This window comes from Schistocerca piceifrons, chromosome 4 (genome assembly GCF_021461385.2).
Source record: "Schistocerca piceifrons isolate TAMUIC-IGC-003096 chromosome 4, iqSchPice1.1, whole genome shotgun sequence".
Taxonomy (NCBI): Eukaryota; Metazoa; Arthropoda; class Insecta; order Orthoptera; family Acrididae; genus Schistocerca; species Schistocerca piceifrons.
The window spans coordinates 10,977,638-10,987,160 of NC_060141.1; the positions used below are offsets into that span (position 1 = coordinate 10,977,638).

Below are 9,523 nucleotides of genomic sequence, written 5' to 3' on the forward strand. Positions count from 1 at the left end.
TTTGTTCTCTTCCGATATTTTGTGGACGAAAAATGGCCTGAGTGTCGTGAAAAATTCTCAGAACTTAAGGAAACAGTAAGAAAATTCCAAGGATCATATTCCATCTGTATGGACACTCATTAAATGTGGATGTACAACGATAGATTTTTGTTTGAACAATGCCTTGATATTAAATGTTCAGAAGCATAACGAACAAGTGAAGAAAAACAGATACAATAAGTGGTTTAACTGTCACATTTTTCCTTACTGCACAAGAACTCCGTTTCAGAGGACTCGACGAATTAAAGGCCGGTGATAATCGGGGCAATTATGCTGCAGTGTTACACTTAATAGCACAAAAAGATGAATGTTTGTCAAATCACCTGCAGGCTTAAATCGTTTTTCAAGGTACCAGATCGAGTGAGGTGGCGCAATGGTTAGCACACAGGACTCGAATTCTGGGGTACGACTCTTCAGACCCGTGTACGGCCAGCCTGATTTAAGTTTTCCGTGATTTTCCGGAATCGCTTCAGGAAAATGCCGGGAAGGTTCCTTTGAAAGAGCACGGCAGACTTGCCTCCCCATCCTCCCCTAATCCGATGTGACCGATGTCCTCGCTGTTTGGTCTCCACCCCCAAACCAACCAACCAATGTATCACAACGTGACTTACAGAACGACCTCATCGATTCCACTGCTGAAGCCATTCGTACAGAAGTTTCGAAGCAACTAAAGTAAACGAGATTTGTTGCTACGATTGTGCATGAAATAGTAGGTGTTACAAGCCACTCCGAACGTTCTACTCCTTTGCGATATGATTTATCCATTAGTGAATTGTGTGAGAAAATTTTGTGGGTGTGTTTATGTCGATAAATACCGGAGTGCTGATAGCTTAGCGGAGCATCTGTTTGGCTGTATAAGTGAATTTAATTGTGGTAGAAACTTGTAGCTAAGACGTATAATGGCTGTGCGGTCATAACTGGGCAACATATTGGGGCACAAAAACTCGTGAGAGGTAAATACCCCTCAGCTCTCTTCATATATTATTATACTCATAAACAGAATTTCGTATCGAAACAGTCTGTTGAACATTTACGGAATGCAAATTAACCATCTAAAAGATTCAACTCCTTAGATAAATTGATCAAACGACGTTTTTCTTCAGTATCCAACACCAGAGCGTTATACAACAGCAGATTAACGGACCTAGTGCCAAAAAATGGTTCAAATGGCTCTGAGCACTATGGGACTTAACATCAGAGGTCATCAGTCCCCTAGAACTTAGAACTACTTAAACCTAACTAAGGACATCACACACATCCATGCTCAAGGCAGGATTCGAACCTGCGACCGTAGTGGTCGCGCGGTTCCAGACTGAAGCGCCTAGAACCACTCGGCCACACTGGCCGGCGGACTTAGTGCCGAACTACAAGACTGAGAGTCTATGAAAGAGAGTCTATGAAAGATTCTCCTAATTTGTAGGACAGCAAAATACGAGCTTGTGGCCAAGAATTTCACCTTAAGCAATTTAGTTTCAATAGCTTACTTGATGTTCTTTCGCAAAACTTCTCAAGTCAGTAACTCTTCTCAAAATACTGCAAGCGAAACTCTTTGATGTCGACTATTGCTTGAAGAAAGTTGGCCAGTCTAAGACTTATCTTCGAAATGCACAGTCGCAAACCGGACTGTCTCAGCTTGTTGTCCATTCAAAAACGCCCAAGCCTGTGTAACAAGAAGTGACATTTTGCTGCTCCGCGATTAAAGTGTTCATCAAGAAGGATCGCAGAACTGACCTAAAATATAACTAAAGCTTATTTAAATATATATACAATAACAGTATCCGTTATCGCTTGGTACGCCTAACCTTTTAGAAACTTGGGCATTACATTTCACAGACAGCATACGATGTTATTCAGTGAAATACTAGGGCGTGATAACGAATAATCGTAAACAGTAACATAACGGTAATAAAAATGACAATAATAACAATAGTTACAACATTACTGTGAGTTGGATAACAGTAAACAAAAACATAATAATAATAATAATACTAATAATAGTAATGACATGTTAATCATTATAACAACAATAATGTTGATTTTCACAGTTTTTTAAAAGGTGTTACTGTTATGAATACCTCGCGCCACTGGGAGCAAGTGCAGATTTATCACGGGCGTATCGGATAGTGAATCCTTTCAGTGAATCAGCCTTTTTTTCCTCTTTAAAGGATTTTGCTAGATGAATTGTCGACAGCCCACTGCTACCTTATTCCTCTTGCTGACCGAAGTGTACTTCAGCGCGCAAACTACTTCATCCCTACTCTGGAGGCGCCCCCTGTACAAACGTCCAACCCACAAGCGCTCCCAACAAACCGCAGTTTCGCCCGCTAACTGCGTCGGAACGCCTAGATTTATGGCTCTTGGCAGCGGTGGGTCCGCTTCTTGTTCTCTCACGGTCCGGACGGACAAGTGCAGTCCCACGACTGGAACTCATGTTCTACCTGCTTCTGCGCGTGTTCACTCAGTGGTAGCTGTATACTTCGGTGGAAAAAAGCAAAGAAGATCTTTACTTCTGTTTGCGAGAGGCAGTGTAACTGCAACGTAAGCATTCTGAAATTACATCGTATTTCGAAGAGATTCACCATGTTTCACTAGAGTATAACTTCTACATGAGTGGAAATGGAAACTTGCGATGAATTATAACCTACTCCAGGGATACAAACATTTTGTTTTCAGAAAAACCATAAGAACTCAGAAGGTATATTTTTATATGCCTGCTTATGAGACCTTAGGATACGTCTTAAAATTACGTTTAGATCCAAAATGTTCGTCTACCGTTCATAAGTGTTCCATGTGCCCTCCACCGGACATAACAAACATCTGAAGTGTGGTAAAACTCGTCCCATACTTTAGACAGTATATGTGGAATTATTCCTTACATATACCTCGAAACACTGCAGTCCAGCTGGCCCCTGTGGTCGAGCGGTTCTTCGCGCTTCAGTCTGGGACTGCGCGACAGCTACGGTCACAGGTTGGAATCCTGTCTCGGGAATGGATGTGTGTGATGTCCTTAGGTTAGTTAGCTTTAAGTAGTTCTAAGTTGACCTCAAATGTTAAGTCCCGTAGTGCTCAGAGCCATTTGAACCATTTGAATCACTGCAGTCCAATACTAGAATACGAAATCAATACGCTTCTTGCCGTAGATCCATACATACTTAATAAGTAATCTGACATGCTCCTGCCTGTTGAAAAATAAATTTTTATGTGTGTTCTCGCACCTGTGCACTGAGGTGGCAAAAGTCATGGGACAGAGATACGCACATAGATGGGTGGCAGTAGTATCACGTTCACGAGGCATAAAAGGGCAATGCATTAGCTTGAGCTATTATTTGTACTTAGGTGATTCATGTGAAAAGATTTCCCACGTGATTACTGCCGTACGAGGGGAATTAACAGACTTTGAATGTGGAATAGTAATTGGAGCTAGATGCATGGGACATTCTGCTTCATAAATCGTTGTTGTTGTTGTTGTGGTCTTCAGTCCGGAGACTGGTTTGATGCAGCTCTCCATGCTGCTCTATCATGTGCTAGTTTCTTTATGTCCCAGTACCTACTGCAACTTACATCCTTCTGATTCTGCTTAGTGTACTTATTTCTTGGTCTCCCTTTACAATTTTTATCCCCTACGCTGCCCTCCAATACTATATTGGTGATCCCTTGATGCCTCAGAACATGTCCTACCAACCGATCCCTTCTTCTAGTCAAGTTGTGCCACTAACTTCTCTTCTCCCCAATCCTATTCAGTACTTCCTCATTAGTTATGTGATCTACCCATCTAATCTTCAGCATTCTTCTGTAGCACCACATTTCAGAAGCTTCTATTCTCTTCTTGTCCAGACTATTTATCGTCCATGTTTCACTTCCATACAAGGCTACATTCCATACAAATACTTTCAGAAATGACTTCCTGACACTTAAATCTATACTCGATGTTAACAAATTTCTCTTCTTCAGAAACGCTTTCCTTGCCATTGCCAGTCTAGATTTTATATCCTCTCAACTTCCACCATCATCAGTTATATTGCTTCCCAAATATCAAAACTCTTTTACTACTTTAAGTGTCTCATTTCCTAATCTAATTCCCTAAGCATCACCCGAGTTAACTCGACTAAATTCCATTATCCTCGTTTTGCTTTTGTTGATGTTCATCTTATATCCTCCTTTCAAGACATTGTCCATTCCATTCAACTGCTCTTACAGGTCCTTTACTGTTCCCGACAGAATTACAATGTCGAAAGAGAGTATTCCAGTCAACATTGTCAAAAGCTTTCTCTAAATGCCGGCCTGAGTGGCCGAGTGGTTCTAGGCGCTGCAGTCTGGAACCGCACGACCGCTACGGTCGCAGGTTCGAATCCTGCCTCGGGCATGGATGTGTGTGATGTCCTTAGGTTAGTTAGGTTTAATTAGTTCTAAGTTCTAGGGGACTGATGACCTCAGCAATTAAGTCCCATAGTGCTCAGAGCCATTTGAACCATTTTTTTCTCTAAATCTACAAATACTAGAAACTTAGGTTTGCCTTTCCTTAATCTAGCTTCTAAGACAAGCCGTAAGGTCAGTATTGGCTCACGTGTTCCAACATTTCTTCGGAATCCAAACTGATCTTCCCCAAGGCCAGCTTGTGCCAGTTTTTCCATTCGCCTGGAAAGAATTCGTGTTAGTATTTTGCAGCCGTGACTTATTAAACTGATAGTTCGGTAGTTTTCACATCTGTCTGGGATTGGAATTATTATATTCTTCTTGAAGTCTGAGGGTATTTCGCCTGTCTCATACATCTTGCTGACCACATGGTAGAGTTTTGTTAGGACTGGCTCTCCCAAGGCTAGCAGTAGTTCTAATGGAATGTTGTCTACTCCCGGGGCCTTGTTTCGACTTAGGTCGACTTCTAAGGAATTCATTTTTCCGTATACTGCAGTCTCAATACTGTACTGGGAATACCGAATTTCAGGGATTACCTCACGGCACAGACAACGCAGTTGCCGACGACCTTCAATTCACACCCGAGAGCAGCGGCATTTGCGTAGAGTTAGCACTGACAACAGATAAGGAATCCTGCGTTAAATAACAGCTGAAATCAGTGTAGAACGTACGAAGGACTAATCTGTTAGGACTATGCGTCGATATTTGGCGTTTATGGCGTACGGAACCAGACGGCCAACGCGAGTGTCTTTTGTAATAGCACGACACCTTCCCCAGTGCCTCTCCTGGGCTCGTGGCCACATTTATTGGACCCTAGACGATGGAAACCCGTGTGGCCTCTCAGATGTGCCGATTTCGGATGGAAAAAGCTGATAGCAGTGTTCGAGTATGGCGCAGACACCAAGAAGCCATGGACCCAAGATGTCAACAAGGTGCTGTGCAAGCTGTGGTTACTCCATAAGGGCTCTAAATGGCTCTGAGCATTATGGGACTTAACATCTTAGGTCATCAGTCCCCTAGAACTTAGAACTACTTAAACCTAACTAACCTAAGGACATCACACACATCCATGCCCGAGGCAGGATTCCAACCTGCGACCGTAGCGGTCGCACGGTTCTGGACTGAGCGCCTAGAATCGCGAGACCACCGCGCCCGGCTTACTCCATAATGGTGCGGGCAGTCTTTACGTGGAGTGGACTGGTTGCTCTGGTCTAACTGAACCGATCGCTGACTGGATTATGCGTGGCTACTCGGAGACCATTTGCAGCCACTCACACACTTCATCTTCCCGAACAACGATGGAATTTTTATAGATGACAATAAGCAATATCACTTGACCACAGCTGTTCGCGACTGATTTGAAGAATATTCTTGACAATGTGGGCGAAAGATTTGGCCACCCAGATCGTCCGTCATTGATCCCATTCAATGCTTTTTATTTGTCTTCTGAGTGGTTTGATGTGGCCCGCCACAAATTCATCTCCTCAGCTAACCTCTTCGTTTTCCATCTCAGAGTAGCACTTGCAACCTACGTCCTCTATTATTTGCTGGGTGTATTCCAATCTCTGTCTACAGTTTTTGCCCTCTACTGCTCACTCCAGTACCATGGAAGTCATTCCGCCATGTCTTATCAGATGTTCTATCATCTTGCCCCTTCTCCTTGTCAGTGTTCTGCACATATTCCTTTCCTCTCAAATTCTGCGCAGAAACTCCTCATTCCTTACTTTATCGGTCCACCTAATTTTCAACATTCGTCTGTAGCACCACATTTTAAATGCTTCGATTCTCTTCTATACCGGTTTTCCCACAGATCATGTTTCACTACCATACAATGCTGTAATCCAGACGCACATTCTCAGAAATTTCTTCCTCAAATTAAGGGCGAAATTTGATATTTGTAGACTTCTCCTGGCCAGGAACGCCCTTTTAGCCATTGTTAGTCTACTTTTGATGTCCTCCTTTCCCCGTCCGTCGTTGCTTATTTTACTGCCTAGGTAGCTGAATTATTTAACTTCATCTACTTCGTGACCATTAATCCTGATCTTAAGTCTCTCGCTGTTCTCATTTCTACTAGTTCTCATGGCCTACGTCTTTCTTCGATTTACTCTCAATCCATACTGTGTACTCATTAGACTGTTCATTCTATTCAGCACATCATGTAATTCTTCTTCACTTTCACTCAGGATAGCAATGTCATCAGCGAATCCTCTCATTGATATCCTTTCACCTTGAATTTTAATTCCGCTCTTGAACCAATCTTTTATTTCCGTCATTGCTTCCTCGATGTAGAGATTGGAAAGTAGGGGCGAAAGGCTGCATCCTTGTCTTACGCCCTTTTTAACATGAGTACTTCGTTTTTGGTCGTCCACTCTTATTATTCCCTCTTGGCTATTGTACATATTGTATATGATCCATCTCGCCTCATAGCTTGCCCCTACTTTTCTCAGAATTTCGAACATCTTACACCATTATTCATTGTAGAATGCTTTTTCCATGTCGCCAAATCCTATAAACGTGTCTTGATTATTCTTTAGTCTTGCTTCCATTATTAACCGAAACGTCAGAATTGCCTCTCTCGTGCCTTTACCCTTCCTAAAGCCAAACTGATAGTTATCTAGCGCATCCTCAATATTCTTTTCCATTCTTCTGTATATTATTCTTGGAAGAAACTTGGATGCATGAGCTGTTAAGCTGACTGCACGGTAACTCTCGCACTTGTCAGCTCTTGCCGTCTTCGGAATTGTGTGGATGATGCCTTTCCTGACAGTCAGATGGTATGTCGCCAGACTCATACATTCTACACACCAACGTAAATAGTCGTTTTGTTTCAATTTCCTCCAATGATTTTAGAAATTCCGATGGAATTTTATCTATCCCTTTTGCCTTATTTGATCTTAAGTCCTCCAAAGCTCTTTTAAATTCTGATTCTGATACTGGATCCCGTATCTCTTCTACCACTTCAGACAAATCTTCTCCCTCATAGAGGCTTTCAATATGTTCTTTCCACCTATTCGCTCTCTCCTCTGCATTTGAGAGGGGAGTTTCCGTGGCACTCTTAATGTTTTAACCCATGATTTTAATGTCACCGAAGGTTGTTTTGACTTTCCTGTATGCTGAGTCTGTCCTTCCGACAATCGTTTCTTTTTAGATGTCTTCACATTTTTCATGCAGCCATATCGTCTTAGATTCCCTCCACTTCCTATTTATTTCATTCCTCAGCGACTTGTATTTCTATATTCCTGAGTTTCCCAGAACATTTTTGTACTTCCTCCTTCCATCGATCAATTGAAATATTTCTTCTGTTAAACATGGTTTCTTCGCAGTTACCTTCTTTGTACCAGTTTTTCCTTCTCAACTTCTGTCGTGGCCCTTTTTTGAGACGTACATTCCTCTTCAACTGTACTGCCTACTGAGCTATTCCTTATTGCTGTATCTATATCCTTAGAGAACTTCAACCGTATCTTGTCATTCCTTAGTACTTCCGTATCCCACTTGTTTGCGTATTGATTCTTCCTGACTATTGTGTTAAACATCAGCCGACTCTTTAGCACTACTGTATTGTGATCTGAGTCTAGGTCTTCTCCTGGGTACGCCTTACAATCCAGTATCTGATTTCGGGATTTCTGTCTGCCCATCATGTAATCTAACTGAAATCTTCCCGTATCACCCGGCTTCTTCCAAGTATACCTCCTCCTCTTGTAACTCTTGAACATTCGCTATTAGTAGCTGAAACTTGTCACAGAACTTAGTTAGTCTTTCTCCTCTCTCTCATTCCTTGTCCCAAGTCCATATTCTCCTGTAACCTTTTCTTCTACTCCTTCCCCTACAACTGCATTCCAGTCTCCCATGACTATTAAATTTTCATATACCTTTACATATTGTATTACTTCAATATCCTTATACACTTTCTCTAATTCTTTATCTTCAGCTTGCGACGTCGGCATGTGTACCTGAACTATCGTTGGCGGTGTTGGTTTACTGTCGATCCTGATAAGAACAAGCCCATCACTGAACTGTTCACAATAACATACTCTCTGCCCTACTTTCCTGTTCATAATGAATCCTACTCCCATTATACCATTTTCTGCTGCTGTTGATGTTACCCCATACTCATCTGACCAGAAATCCTTATCTTCTTTCCACTTCACTTCACTGGCCCATACTATACCTGTATTGAGTCTTCGTATTTCCCTTTTCAGCTCTTCTAGTTTCTCTACAACGTTCAAGCTTCTGACATTCCACGCCTCGACTCGTAGAACGTTATCCTTCCGTTGATTATTCAATCTTATTCTCATGGTAACCTCCCCTTGAGCAATCCCTTCCCGGAGATCCGAATGGGGACTACTCCGGAAAATTTATGAATGGAGAGATCACCATGATCAAGGCCATATGTCTTGTGAATACACGTTACGTGTCTTCAATTCAGTGGTTTCCATTGCCTTCTACATCCTCTTGCCGTCGATTATTGCTGATTCTCCCACCTGTAGGGGCAGTTTCCCACCCCTAGGACAAGAGAGTCCGCTCCTCCACCCTCTTTGACAAGGCCTTTGCCAGAATGAGGGACGTCTTCGGCCGCCAATGCTGATTACTAATCAAAATGTAAGCAGCGGCGGGACTTTAACCCAGGACCGTATTCAAAGACGCTACCCCTTCGCCACGTTTATGAGACATGATCTTGAGCTCTGTTCGTGCAGAAAATCCTGCACCAGAAACATGGTTATAGAGGCAGCGTGGCTCAATATTTCTGCTGGGGACTTTCAACGAATGGTGGATCTATGCCACGTCGAGTTGCTGAATTACGCCGGGTAAAGCAGGTGCGCCACGATATTAGTTGGTATCCGATGACTTTTGTCATCATTATTGTATAATCAGCGAACCAACTACATGAGGTAAACACCTGCCGTTAGTAATTTTATGCAGCTACTTATATTTGGCATCAGGCTAACCTTTTAGTTTCAGTACATGAGTTAAATCAATCTCAGCTCTCTGTCTTAATTCTTATAGAAGATACAGTCTTCTGAATCCGGGTATATCTTCTGAATCTGGTACCGAGAAGGAATTACTTGTGAAC

The 9,523-nt window shown here is 42.4% G+C and overlaps 1 non-coding gene across 1 annotated transcript; it reads left to right on the forward strand.

The window, feature by feature from the left end:
- The first annotated feature begins 4,318 nt into the window (after window positions 1–4,318).
- On the forward strand, window positions 4,319–4,402 carry Trnap-ugg. The gene has a single exon. It is a non-coding gene; the product is annotated as a tRNA-Pro (tRNA).
- The last annotated feature ends 5,121 nt before the right edge of the window (window positions 4,403–9,523 follow it).